At 46.6% G+C, this 12,583-nt stretch overlaps 1 protein-coding gene across 13 annotated transcripts in view; it reads right to left on the bottom strand.

Moving 5' to 3' along the window:
- Positions 1-12,583, bottom strand: part of NEXMIF (neurite extension and migration factor) — a 139,388-nt gene that overhangs the window by 80,879 nt on the left and 45,926 nt on the right. For 2 of the 13 annotated variants that reach the window (XM_083797683.1, XM_083797682.1), the window contains exon 1: positions 9,865-12,182. The exons of 7 other annotated variants lie outside the window; for them this stretch is intronic. The gene's annotated coding sequence lies outside the window, so the exon portion shown is untranslated. Of the gene's footprint in view, positions 1-9,504; positions 12,183-12,228; positions 12,370-12,583 lie in introns of those variants that run through there. 4 more of the 13 variants (XM_083797688.1, XM_083797690.1, XM_083797693.1 and 1 more) reach the window with 4 other exon arrangements.

Here is a 12,583-nt window from a genome sequence, read left to right as displayed (position 1 = left end):
AGGCTACCAGGCAGCAGAAATTGTAAAGAATTAAATAACTATGAAAGCCTCGAGTTAAACATAAACCCAAACTGCGAAAACACAATGAAAGTTCAGCCTGTTAGAAATAATGTGCTGGGCAAAACATTAACACATTTACACTTGGAAGTTGTGAAAGAGTCAGAATCATCCTGTTTAAAATGTATCAGCTAGACGAGATCTGATTTCAGGGCAGAGCATCCTGCAGATACATAAAAGTACTTGAATAGGCGTCATAACACAAACATCCATTTATTTTCTGCCAAATAAGATCAATGTCCTCTCTCCATGAAATAATGCTCCCTGCAAAGTGCTCAGGTTCAACTTGCTCACAGAAACGAGGTCAAAAATCAAATGCCCCAAAATGTTTTGCTTATTAAACAGGCTCCGTTACACACTTCGGGGCATTTGTCCTTAATTCAGGCTGCTGCGTTCGTGCAAAATACAAACAATCAATGAAATACACCCTCAGTCTTAGAGCCTAGCAGATCAGCTTTGCCTGAAAGGCCAACCGGACTTTTCCTGACGGAATCCATTACGAGGTCGAGGCTTCACCCACCGAAAAAGCACGGCAGTTTCCAGCTCACGGCTCTTACCTATGTGCCTGTTACCTTGTAGTCGCTACAGCTCAGCCCCGACTTCCTTAGCGGAGAACTGGCATCTCTAAAATGGGAGCAGCAGCTTAGAGCATGGGGTTGCTTTTTTTTTTTCTTCTTAATTTGTATGTGGAAATAAGTGTGAACCGCTGAAGATCGAGTCAAATACGTTCCCTGCAGCTACTGCCATCCAACACGCAGGCAGCTCCGTTTTGCACCAGCTGTAACTTCTCCCTGGCCTTTCAGCTTAGCCTTGTTGAGAAACTTTGCAGGAACTTGATCGAGACAACCTGAGGCTCAGACTGGAGAGGAAAGGTCACCGATACACAACCAAATTAAAGCCGGCCTTGGACATACCGACACGACCCATCAGCCTGGGAACCCCAAAGCACCAAATCCTCCAAAAGCGCATTTTTACAATTCCACAGCCTGTTGGGTTGCTAGCTAGGAAGAGCTGCTTCATTCCTGGATGTACTCCTCTTTTGAAATCACCAGCTTAAGAAAAAACCTGAAATTCATCACTGTTCTGCTTCCCAGGTCCCCCGGTCCCGGCACAGCGGCCGACCCAGCAGCTCTCAGGCTCTGGGCTACAAGGGTTGCCCAGGGAGGCCCTGGAGTCATCTCAGCTCCCGTTTCAGATTCTGCAGGACAGAGAAAGCTGCATTAGCTCAGCCCATCATTAGCTCAGCCCATCCGCGGGCTCGGGAGCGCTGCATTTTCCTAACAAGAGTGAGGCAGACTGCTCTGCAAGAAGAGGCAGCGGCTCAACTCTGCTCAGCTCAGCAGCCACGGCAGCTCCTGTGATTTCACAGCGAGTTCTGTAGTATTTGTCTTAACACTTCTGTTCACAAATTCCTTAGGATGTATTAAAAAATAGCTTTTTTTTTTTCCTAAGCTACACTTCTGACTCTCGTAGCTGCAAATAAGATTGGAAACACGACCAACGTGCACCCCAACGGCTCAGAAACTAGGTGAGAAATAAAAAGTGAGCGCAATTTCTTGTGTTTTTTAAAAAAAAGCGAACACCTGATTTTGGGGAGGCTACTTCATGATTTTTTAAACGCATCCACCTGGCAGGCTGGTTACAGCAGGAGTATATACTGACTCATTTCCAGCCCAGTGTCAGCTTTCCAGATAATCCCGAAACAATGAGTGTAACAGAATACAAACGTCCCAGATCATCATTATGCCTCAGGTATTAAACGGCACCGATGAACAAAAGGCAGAATGAATATTTTAAGGGCTTGTAGGCAGCAAGAGCAATAGGTGGGGATTAAAATTCAGCAGTTCCTGACCTGAGCCATCAAGGCACAAAGCACGCTGACTTCCAAAAGCCACGAGCAGCCCAAATTCCCGAGGGCTCCCCACATGAGAGGTTTCAGCTGAGTGGATCCCAAGGCACGAGCACTTAGGACTTCTCAAATCTTCCTTTCCCATCACACTTGGGTGCCCAAACTGCGATGATGCTCCTAAAAGTCTGGTTTGATCCTTCCTATGCTCACCTACAATCTGGGAGCATTTCTCCAGCTATGATTTTGTCGTTCCTAAGGCTGCGGGGAGGGCTGCATTAGTCAGCACTCACCACATCCCCTGAAAAGAAAGCAAGCGAGGCACATAAAGCCTGTTCCTGGTTTTAAGAAGCCCTGATTTTCAGAAGTCCTGCTCTTTAAAACCAGGCAGGAAGAACCTCTCCTTGCTATCAAGGTGCTTGCCAGACAACTCCTCTGCTCAAATATCTGCGCAGCGTGGAAAGCCTCTCCTGAAACCTTTCATGTGTCTCTCTACATGTCAAGCTCCCTTTCTTCTTCCTTTTATCTTCGTATTTAGATAATTCCCACTAAAAGCAAGGTGGTCGTTCCTGCAGAATTACCATAGCGTCTCTTGATGGACTTTTCAGATACCTCCCGTTTGTTACGCAGCACCGGGGATGTGTTTTGCCAGGAAGCGAGCCGTTGTTTATTCACTCCTGTGTTAGGAAGACAAAGTGTTTCCCACTTAAGGGCTGCGTCTCTCTTAAAAAGCGAGTGGCATAACTGGAGGGAAGAGGCTCCTCACGGCAACTGAATTTCAATTTCATTGATTAGCAGTATTGCCAGCGTAAGGAGATTTAATGCCTAGCCCGGTGTAAATTGGATTCCAATTGCTATCTCTGCGTAAAAGGGGGTCTCACATAAGGGATTAAATGCAGGCCAAGGTTTCACAATGAACCCACTGGCTCATTCACAATCAGCTTTGTGTACTCATTAGAAAAGGGAGCTAATCACCCCAGTTTGTGCTGGTTTCAGAGCTGCGAGCACAAAAGGCTGTGACCTCCCACTGAGAGTCAAAGACAAAATACCCCGCTCTCCCCCAGCTATGGAAAACTCCCATTTCGGGCCTCCAAAATTCACTCTTGTGATGGACCCACAATACCAATTAGCCACGGCCAGGAGACTCGGCTACCTCTAACACCACAATTATCGTGCCGAGCACAGGGGGCGAACGAGGAAAGCTCAACATCTGCCCGAGCACAGAGCCTACCAGTGACCTAGTTTTGTCCCAGCGTGTGGCTCGCTTGTGAATGCACCACCGAGTCCCAGGCAACCCCACAGGTATTCACAGAGGAGAGCGGACGGAGCTGGGCAGCACTGGGGACCGGGGTTTGTCACCAAGCTCATGAAACGCCCCGGCTGGCAACAAACCCATCCGCCCCACGGAGGTTCCAGGGGAAAGCAAAATGGAGGAGCGGTTTGCACCGGCAAAGACAGGAGCCTGTGAAGGGTCAGACCTTGCAGTAGGTTACGCTGTCCTTCGGCTGGAACATAACCTTGCTTTCCAAGCTCTCTTTTATTCCAGAAAGCCGCAGGACGAAGGAAAACATCCAGGCTGTGCCATCTACCTGCCTCCGGATTAGGGAGAAAAAAAGTTTGCAAGTCTCAGAAGGTGGGAGCGACGAACACAACAGGGCTGTCGAGCCTGCACGAAGGATGCCCGAGGTGGAGACCCAAAAAACTCCTGCAGGCTGGGCCCCTGCAGGCCGTCAGAGAAACGAGGACACGAGGGGACCTCCGTGAAGGAGTCAAGGCAAAGCTTGCAGCCCGAAAATGTGCCGAAGGATCCACGCTGGTCGGTGGGGTGAATCATCTGCAGAGAGCCCCTCCTCTGTCAGGGCAATCAAACCTTCTGCCTGCAGCTGTGTGCGGACCCGATGCTGCTGGGGGAGAAAATGGGACCGGGTGCGCCGCTGAGCTGGCTTTGTCTGCTCCGTGCTGCTGGTGCACAATGCAGGCGGTACAAACAGTTTAACCCAAAACCTTGTTTTCCTCTCTGAAAAAAAGGAGGGATGCGGGCCGACGGCACCGACTGTAGTCCAGATCTCTCTGCCGATTTTTATATAAATAGAAAGCGGTTTATGAAATGATAACTTGTTGACAATAAGAAGGCAGAGTACCCGAGATGCAGTTCAGCCAGACCAAGTTTAATTATTTTTTATATCTGAGAAAAAGCCAAACCCGAATGACACAGAGATCGCAGAGCTTTCAAGCTACCCTGTGGGATTTTAGGCTGAAAGATCCCCAATGCTTAGTGAAATAACAGACACGCATCCTTCATAAGTTTGGGGCTGCAACATACGGACCAGTTTCGGGTTCCTGAGCCATGTAACAACACCGCCGGCACTGCTTTGTGGTCCTGGGGAGTCACTGCTTAGCCTGACATTTCACGGACGTGATGCCCTTACGCCATCCTGAAGCACTTGGAAAAAAAAATTTCACCTAGCATTTAATGCAGCTCGACCTGTGCTCTGCAACAAGCAAATGAATCTCTCTCCTTCTCCATCAATATATCCACGAGATTCTCCCACCGAGATGATAATTCCCAATCTGCACTTATTTTCCAGATCATCAACTGGACTTCTGCACGGCTTACAACCTGGTCTTTGGCATTCTCAGCAAGAACAGCATTAGGTCCAATGATCGTTATCTCCACGACTTCAATTTTCCTCTCAGCCTCTTGCAATCTTAAACCAATGCTTTCCAACTTCTTATCCACTGCAGCATGAATAGCATCTCGCTTTTCTATAATGTCTGCCAACCACTTAGCAAGTCCAGCGCTGCTTGATAAGCCAAATCCATGCCTCCTGACGGTACGGAGCTGCAAGCAGTCAAGCCTGACCCTCCCAAAGCTAGAAGGAAGTTTGAAAGTGAAATACCAGGGTCTCCAACATACCCAGTCTGACGCATTTTATCCGTACGGAAAGCAAAGAGCAACCAGCAGCACCCCCAGGGTGGCAGACGCCAGCCACAAGTGCCTGCTCCCACAAGTTCCCCACCCCTGCAGGAACCTTAAGATACATATAGGTTAAGACACATATAGGTTAATTGTAGCCAAACCAGATTGGTAAACTTGCCATTTCTAAATATCGGGCTGCAGATACTGATACAAAACTCAAAATATAATTGGGCTAAAATCTCCTTCTTCCATCATCTAAATATCAGCAGCAGAGAACGGCGCACACGTCAGAAAACTTATCCCTAAGGGATTCAAACAGACTATTTGATGCATCACCCCCTAGTCAGCTTCTGAATTACAGCCTCTTGCACCAGGAGACAGACCAGGGCAGGGTGGGAAACAAATGGGTGATGGAGAACCAGGCAAGGTTAGCAACAAAACTACCTGCACTCTTCCCTCCTTGCTTCCCCACGCAGCCACCGGCACCTCCTAACGCGCTCTTCTCCTCCACGTGCCTTGTGCGTTCAATTTAAAGATAACAACTCTGAGAGCTGGGGAGAAAGGCACGGGGGAGGCTAGTGGTGCTCCTCGAGAGCTGCTTCTGGCAACAGAGCAATGAATCTGAAACGAATGGAGGGCGTTCGGATGAAGTCACTCCAGACGAGGACGAAACGCTCCTTCACGCAGCACGCACCCCGAGTGTGCACGACGCTGTCGCAGGAAGGCACGAATTTATTTATTTTTTCCTCCTTTAAGAGCCACATAATTGTTCTGCCTAATAATAATGGACCTGCTACCGCTCCCACTGTCCCCAGAGGGAGCAAAATCAGGTTTGGCATTTGTAATTATGTATGCTAAAACAGAAGTTATCAAATGTCACGTTAAGAGAATAGAGGGCACGATCCTGGGCAGCGCTGAACACTCCGAGCCTCGCTCAACCTAACAGCTAAGTATCTGATTTTTATTTTTTTTATCCACCTAAATTCATTCAGCTCCTGTCTGTAGGGTGCAAGCACGGTGCGCGGCTGGCCCACAGCAAGGAGGATTTGCTGGCCACAGCCGGAGGCCATCGAGTCACCTCTGCAGGATGTCACCAGCCCTGCCCCTGGTATTCCCTTTGCTTTCAGGTGGGCACACAACAGAGAAGGGAATTGGGGTCAGACAGAACCAATTAGGCTCCAAGAGTCCAATCCTGAATTATACCCTTAAGGACTCCAAAGCATTTGTTGCCAGAGCTAGTGGATGTCTCATCCTATTTACATAATATATGACCTAATTTTGTGTTCACTGAGTATTTAATTACAGCCGATTGAATACAAAAATGACTCAAACACTCTCAGCACTAATAATTAATATTTTAATTGTGATTTTTTTCCTTACACGCAACATTGGCTTTAAGTATTCTGAAGAAGCAGCAAAAAAGAAAATGGATAGCTTTTTCTGGAGCCAGCTCTGAACTGACACGTGCCTGCTCAACATGGTGGCCTCCTCTTTTCCGCGGAAAAGCAGCCAGTTCTGTATTTCAGGCTGCCACAGAATTAACAATTCCAGCCCATTTTGTGAACTAGAACCCCTGTCAGTTCACTTACCCGGCTCCGTCCCCCCGGGACAGGGCCTTGTCAAGCCAGGGAGCATCATCCGCTTGCCTCAGGCAAAAGCAAGCAACAACTGCGTTGAAAGGGATTCAAGCACAGCTGCTCAACAATTACTCCGGCGGCACAAGACAAAGTGTCCGTGTGAGTAGCATCTAACTATTCATCAGGATCTGTAAGAGACTTCACGGGAACCTCCTTAATAAGTGTGCATCTCCAACCCGCACACGGCTGCAGCACCAAACCGATCACGGGCAACCCAATCATAAACCCTGACCGTTTCTTACGGAAGAGCGGGGATAACTTTATAATATTATGTATCAGCTAATCAACAGGCTTGGTAAAGGAAAGACCATTTAATCAAGCCAGTTCCAAATGTTTCCAAACTGGTTCACACTTCAGAGATAGTGACAGATTAAAAAAAAAAAAGAACAAAAAAAAATCAGCAAAGGGACTAATAACTGTAGCATTGCTCATACACCTTAAACTGAAAGGCTTTAGGTGTTCCTAATGTATCAGGAACAAGCCCTTCGTGGTGTCGCTACCAGAACACAACAGAGAAGCATCAGCCCTCCTGCAGCACGTCTAGCAGAAATACTCCCTGTATTTTCCTCCCTAGCTGTGACTCAGAAAATGATAGCGAGTTGCAAATGAAATCATACCAGCGCTATTTGAAAGCCGCAATCCTTTGTAATTAGGGGTTTTTGTTTGCTTAGGGGAAAAAAAAGCATATTCATAGAAAGCTTATCTAAAGGATAAGGGTCCATTGTTTTTAGACTTTCTTTTTCTTTAATAATGTCAGCTTTAAAAAAACAACAACCCTCTAAAAGGTCTTCTAAGCAGCGGTTTACTGTAAATAAAACAACGCATTAGCCCAGAAACCACTGTTCTGCAGAGCCAACAAGTGCTCAAAACATATGCAGCGTGTTAATCCCACCCAGAGCTATCTCCACCATTTGTTTTCACCTTAAACCAAGCAACTAGAAGAAATGAACTATTATTTCTGGAATTGAACTGTTTTACTAAAATGATAATCTCCTCCTTCCGATTCTTCTGCTGAAAACATAATTGCACCATTATTTGGACATAAATGACTAATCAGATACCAAAAAAAAGCAGAAAGTTGCAGAAAGGTCTTCTAGCTTTTGAGATCAATAAAATTATTATGCTCAGCATTTCTCTCTCAAGATATTTATACCATGCTCATCACCTTGGTATCCAAATTCAATACAAGAAAAGCAAAAATTTGTTCACACACAGCATATTTAATCTTCAAATGCTTGACAAGCATCAGCCAATATTCAAGAACTCCCTCGTGACATCTCTGAAGGAGCAACTTAAGCGCTCGGGTTAAAATGCCATTCACAGAACGGGACTTCTGTGCCTCAAACGGGCTTTGGCAGACTTCAGGCACACGAGCCAAAACCCAAAAAGCCCATGGGTCTGATAGCCCCCTAAATCTGCTGGTACCTCTGCCCACAGCCACGTTCCCTACCCTGTTCAGTCTGAAGCTTCCTTCTGCCTCCCTCTAGCTCTGTGCCACTCCCCATACTGGGAAAGAGAATTGTCCCCACCATCCCCTCCCCTCCTTTTTTTTTTTTTTTAATAGTCACTTTATTCAGTGTTAAACTCCTCTATGTACTCTGTATGGCAGCCACTTAACTCGGATTTTGGGGCTCCACTCAGGAACACAGGCACTTAAAAATATGATGTTGCAGCAGCCAAGTCTTTTATTAAATTTAATCCCAAGTGACCTCTGACACCAGAGGCACAACGGCTAATCAAGCAATTACCAGCCAACATCTTCGGGCACCACTCAGTACAGTCCTGGGAAAATAGGTCAGGAACAGTCTGAGGATCTCAGCCTGGTGTAAGTTACCCACTGTGATCCTTGGGACAGATGCCATAACGATGGCTACGTAACCAGTTAGTGCCTCTCCTTTGAATACAAGGAAATCAGTGCCTAGAGAGAATGTCTTAAAGGTAAGGTAGCTGCAGACAAGGAGGCAGAATCGGCAGCAGTGAAATACAGATCTGCTCCTGCCATCATTTGACAAGAATGAGACAGGCCCCCCTGACCCGGAGGCCTGGGAGACTTCAGAGCAGAAGACAGACCAACACCGCCTACAAACACCCTTTAACACGTTGCACTTATTGCTTCTAATTCCTCAGATTAGATTTGGTTTCATTTTTCAATCGAAATTAGATCTTCATCAGCCTTTAATGCTCGTTCTCTGTCTGCCAGTTATAGGCAGTTATCTATTCGCTCTCAGTAGGCTGTAGCGAGGACTGCTTGAATACCTCTTGGAAATGAACAGCATTTTTGTAATTGCTGGTCTTGATTAATAAACACAGCTTCAACTAACATCTAATTTGACTTCTAACTGTGGAGCCCCTAAATAATCTTGCATTTTGCTAAAGTCCAGAACACGGGGAAAAAAAATCAGGAAAGATTGCTCTAAGGACCTGCTTTATTTATTTATTTTATTTACTACCTGGTATTATTCAAATCCTTAATCAGACATTTCCTGCGAATGCTGTGTTCATTTTAATAGCAAATACACGATGTGACTTCATATATCAATGTTAGCCACTAATTAACTTCTATTGAACTCATAACTTCTGACTTGAGCTCCAACACATTTTTCCTCAGCAGACCAGCTATGAAACTTCCCTGCCCCTGGAGTTTACAAGGTCTACAAATGTTTCCGGGGAAGGAATACATGTGATATTATCTGAATCATTACACTCACAAGGTAATCTGTGAAGGAAGATTCAGAAGCCAGCAGTTAATAAGTAAGGAGGAATTTCTAATCCCTGACAGCGCTGTGATGGCCGCGCATCCCTGCTCCCTTCTGCCCAGACCAGGACTCTCCAACTTCGGAGGATAAAGAGAAGGGGAGGGAGAAGAAAAAAAGGTAGGGAAGAATAAAAAAAAGAAAGCTTTCTTTGTCTTCAACAGCTTTTCTGGTTTCTGTTTAGTATTTTAATGAAATATTTACTGTTCTCATATTTTAGACTTGAATTATTCATTACTGAAATCAGTTTAAAGAGCTGTGGTACTCTGAAAGGTACTTCTGAAACGATACCTCGGAGCTCCACGCTTGCTGCATTTCGGTGACTTTCACCTCAAGCCTGCTCTGTGCACAAGCCACGCCGATCCCTTCTTCCTAGCACAGAGCGTGCTTAGGTAGCGCGGAAAGGCTTCGGATGCAGAATGTGAGAAAGACTCAGAGCCAAGTTCACAACAAAATTCTTGCCTAAAATGCGTTAGCTCTTCCGCACAGGGGAAGCCGGGGCTCTCACCATCTCACCTCCACTCACACGGGGCAGCTTGCTACAGAAAGTCCCTTCGAAGGTGGTAGTTTTCGAGAAATTACAATAGTCAGACAAGCCTGGCAGCCCCTGGCATCTGCCAACAGGTCTGAAAACACGTTCCTTGGTCCTACCTCGAAACACAGCTCGCGGCAGCGACGATGAGAGTGCCAGAGCCCGCGAGCCGCAGCAGGCACAGACCACGGAGATGGTTCCAAGCAGCGCGCAGGCCAGCTTGGTATCACTTCTGAAAAGAGAGGAGAATAGAAACAAGCAGGCTACAGCGGTCAATATGACAGTCATTTGTCACCAGCTTAACTGTTGTCAGGTTTGGGGCACTTCATTGTCTTCCGCCTCGGCATCGCGGCAAGGAGATGATTGAGAAAGATACCGCAGCGTCGCGCCGATCCTGCGAGAGGGGTGTCCCCGGAGAGACAGCCAGAGGTTTATTCGAGTGGTTAGCGAAGGAGCGATGGAAGCTGACAGCAACAGCCCGAAAAACTCATCAGGAAGACGGCAGGCAAGATGAGAACTGGCCACAAAAGCACAGGCACGCGAGTTGTGCCTAATGGAAGGGCACAGAGGGGCCGAGGCGAGCTGTGCCACACCGCAGCTGGGCCAGGGGAAGAGTTTCTGCTCCCCTGGAGCAAGTATCCAGATGCGATGCAAGGAGCAAGTGGCCGGGATGTCAAGAGGCTGAGGCACCTCTCCGGCTGTCCCCAGGCTCCTTTCTGCCCTGCTTTGTTAAGTAAACTAGGATTTATTAGCAGTTGGAAAGAGGGGAAGTGGCGAGGACGGAGGCCAAAGCAGGAATCCGGAGATAGGGAGATAAGGACAATGGAAGGCTCTGAAAGGTTTCTTATGCAGAGCACTGAGGGGGACGCAGCCTGGGACTACGCATGCAAAACCCAGGTATTTGTTTTTGTCAACTCCCGGCCGACAGTGCTGTTACAAAAGAAAAAGCACACGGGAAACCAAAAAAAACCCCAGCCATAAAGCAAACAAAAACTGATTTCTTGTCCTCTCAGAAGGCATTGTTTGGTTTAGCTAATATTCCTGCTGTACATGTATCTATCTAAATACCTAAATGATCATTTGTTGAAAAATACGCTGCTATTATTTCTTGAACATTAGATACAATGTAAAATTGGACCCTGAGAGTAATTACGAGGTTCAGGATAATGCTACTATTATTTCTGGTGCTCAGTTTCTGTAAATAGTGTCTAATGCATCTCAGAAGCTCACTATTAATCACAAAAAATAATGTGTCTCTCTAATTCATAAACCGTGATTACTAAATACTTTCAGACTGGTTTTTGTTTGTTTTAAGAACTCAAATTTTCCAAAACGTCTAGAGGGCTCCTCGGGAACAGCATAAAACAAATACTTTGCATTTTCAAAATTAAAATTCTGGAAGAGGCTCTAAACCTAACACCAAACACTTATGCAACTTGAATTTTAACCATGCTAACATCCTTAATCTCCATCAAGTTTAGTACATTACATTTCTTTGACAACTAATCAATCAAAGGCATCATATCTTCTGTACAGCTGCCAATATAGTGTCATTTTGCCCCCTCTCAACAGCGATTTGTTTTCTACAGCAACTTCCTTGTTTATGTATGTATATTTGTGTGTGCGTGTATATAAATATATATATATAAAAAGATAGAACAGAACGGATAGGGAAATAAAAGAAAAGCAGCCAATCTAATATTGCATTGCTCAGGAATATCAACAAGAAATCCATGGCTTCCACGGATCCACAGCCTCCAGTCAACAAATCACACGGACAAATAAATCCCAGTGACTCAGCATCCAGCAAGGGGAAGCAAGGAATTGGCTCTAAAAGGGCTAAGAAACTCTGGAAAGAGGCCACCAAAGGCCCACCAGCAGTAATAAGCTGTCCTGGATGAACAGAGAGGAGCAGTTCGCGTTTCTGGCCGAGGAAAAGCAGGAGACAGTTTTGAAATGCAGCCTGCTGGTTACGCTCAGCGAGGGCAGCACTACCCGAAATAAAACCATGGAGTACACAACTGTTTGTCCATGACCTGACATAAATGGCTGAAAAGAGGATAAATCAACATTAAAAATTAATAAAAAGCAACAGCACAAAACTACTCTGGGAAATGCCAGGTCCCAAATCACAGCAAATCTCCCCCGAAGGGGAGGGAACATCCAGGGATGCTCACCCAGAGCAGGTGGCTCCAGGGGGACTCTGCCTGGCAGAGGTAGATCCTTCTTACCAAGTTCTGCTCTTCCAAAAGCACAAGGGTTTTCAAAACAAGATTGATTTCCTTAATGGGAACAACAGCACAGCCTAATTCCATTATTTTCAACGGAGCTGAATTTGAAAGGTCTATTCACGTGTAATGGTACCTTCTGGGGAAAAGGCGGCAAGGGATCAATTTTACAAACCACAGCGATTGAGTCCATTTAAAAAACAACAAAAACAATCAAACCTTTCAGGACAACTCAAAGAAGAGGGTCTAAAGCACCTGAGAGCCACAAGAGCAGCGCATCCTTGCGCAGCGGTGCCGCAGCCTCCGAGCCCGTGTGTGCCCCCAGGAACCAGCAGCTGCTGCCGATGAGGTTTCTCCGGACTCCTGGAAGCGCTTTTCTCCTGGCTCCACTGCAAGGAATGCTGTCCCAGGACGTGCCCCGGCCAAGTGACCTGAACTAATGGTGCGGGGCCATCACTGCAGGGCTCCGGATGCTGCTGGGAGAGGGAGGGAGGGAGGGAAGAAAGGGCTGAAGGCGCCCGGAGCCGACACCGACTGGTAGCTGCTATCCAGAAGCAGAGGGGTCCTGCCCACAAGCCTCCCCCTCGGTGTAAAAGCAAAACCGGCCCGC

This window comes from Anser anser (assembly GCF_964211835.1).
Source record: "Anser anser genome assembly, chromosome: 13".
NCBI classification, from domain to species: Eukaryota; Metazoa; Chordata; class Aves; order Anseriformes; family Anatidae; genus Anser; species Anser anser.
The sequence above is the reverse complement of the archived record's forward strand: the minus strand, read 5'-3'. Positions and strand labels throughout refer to the sequence as shown.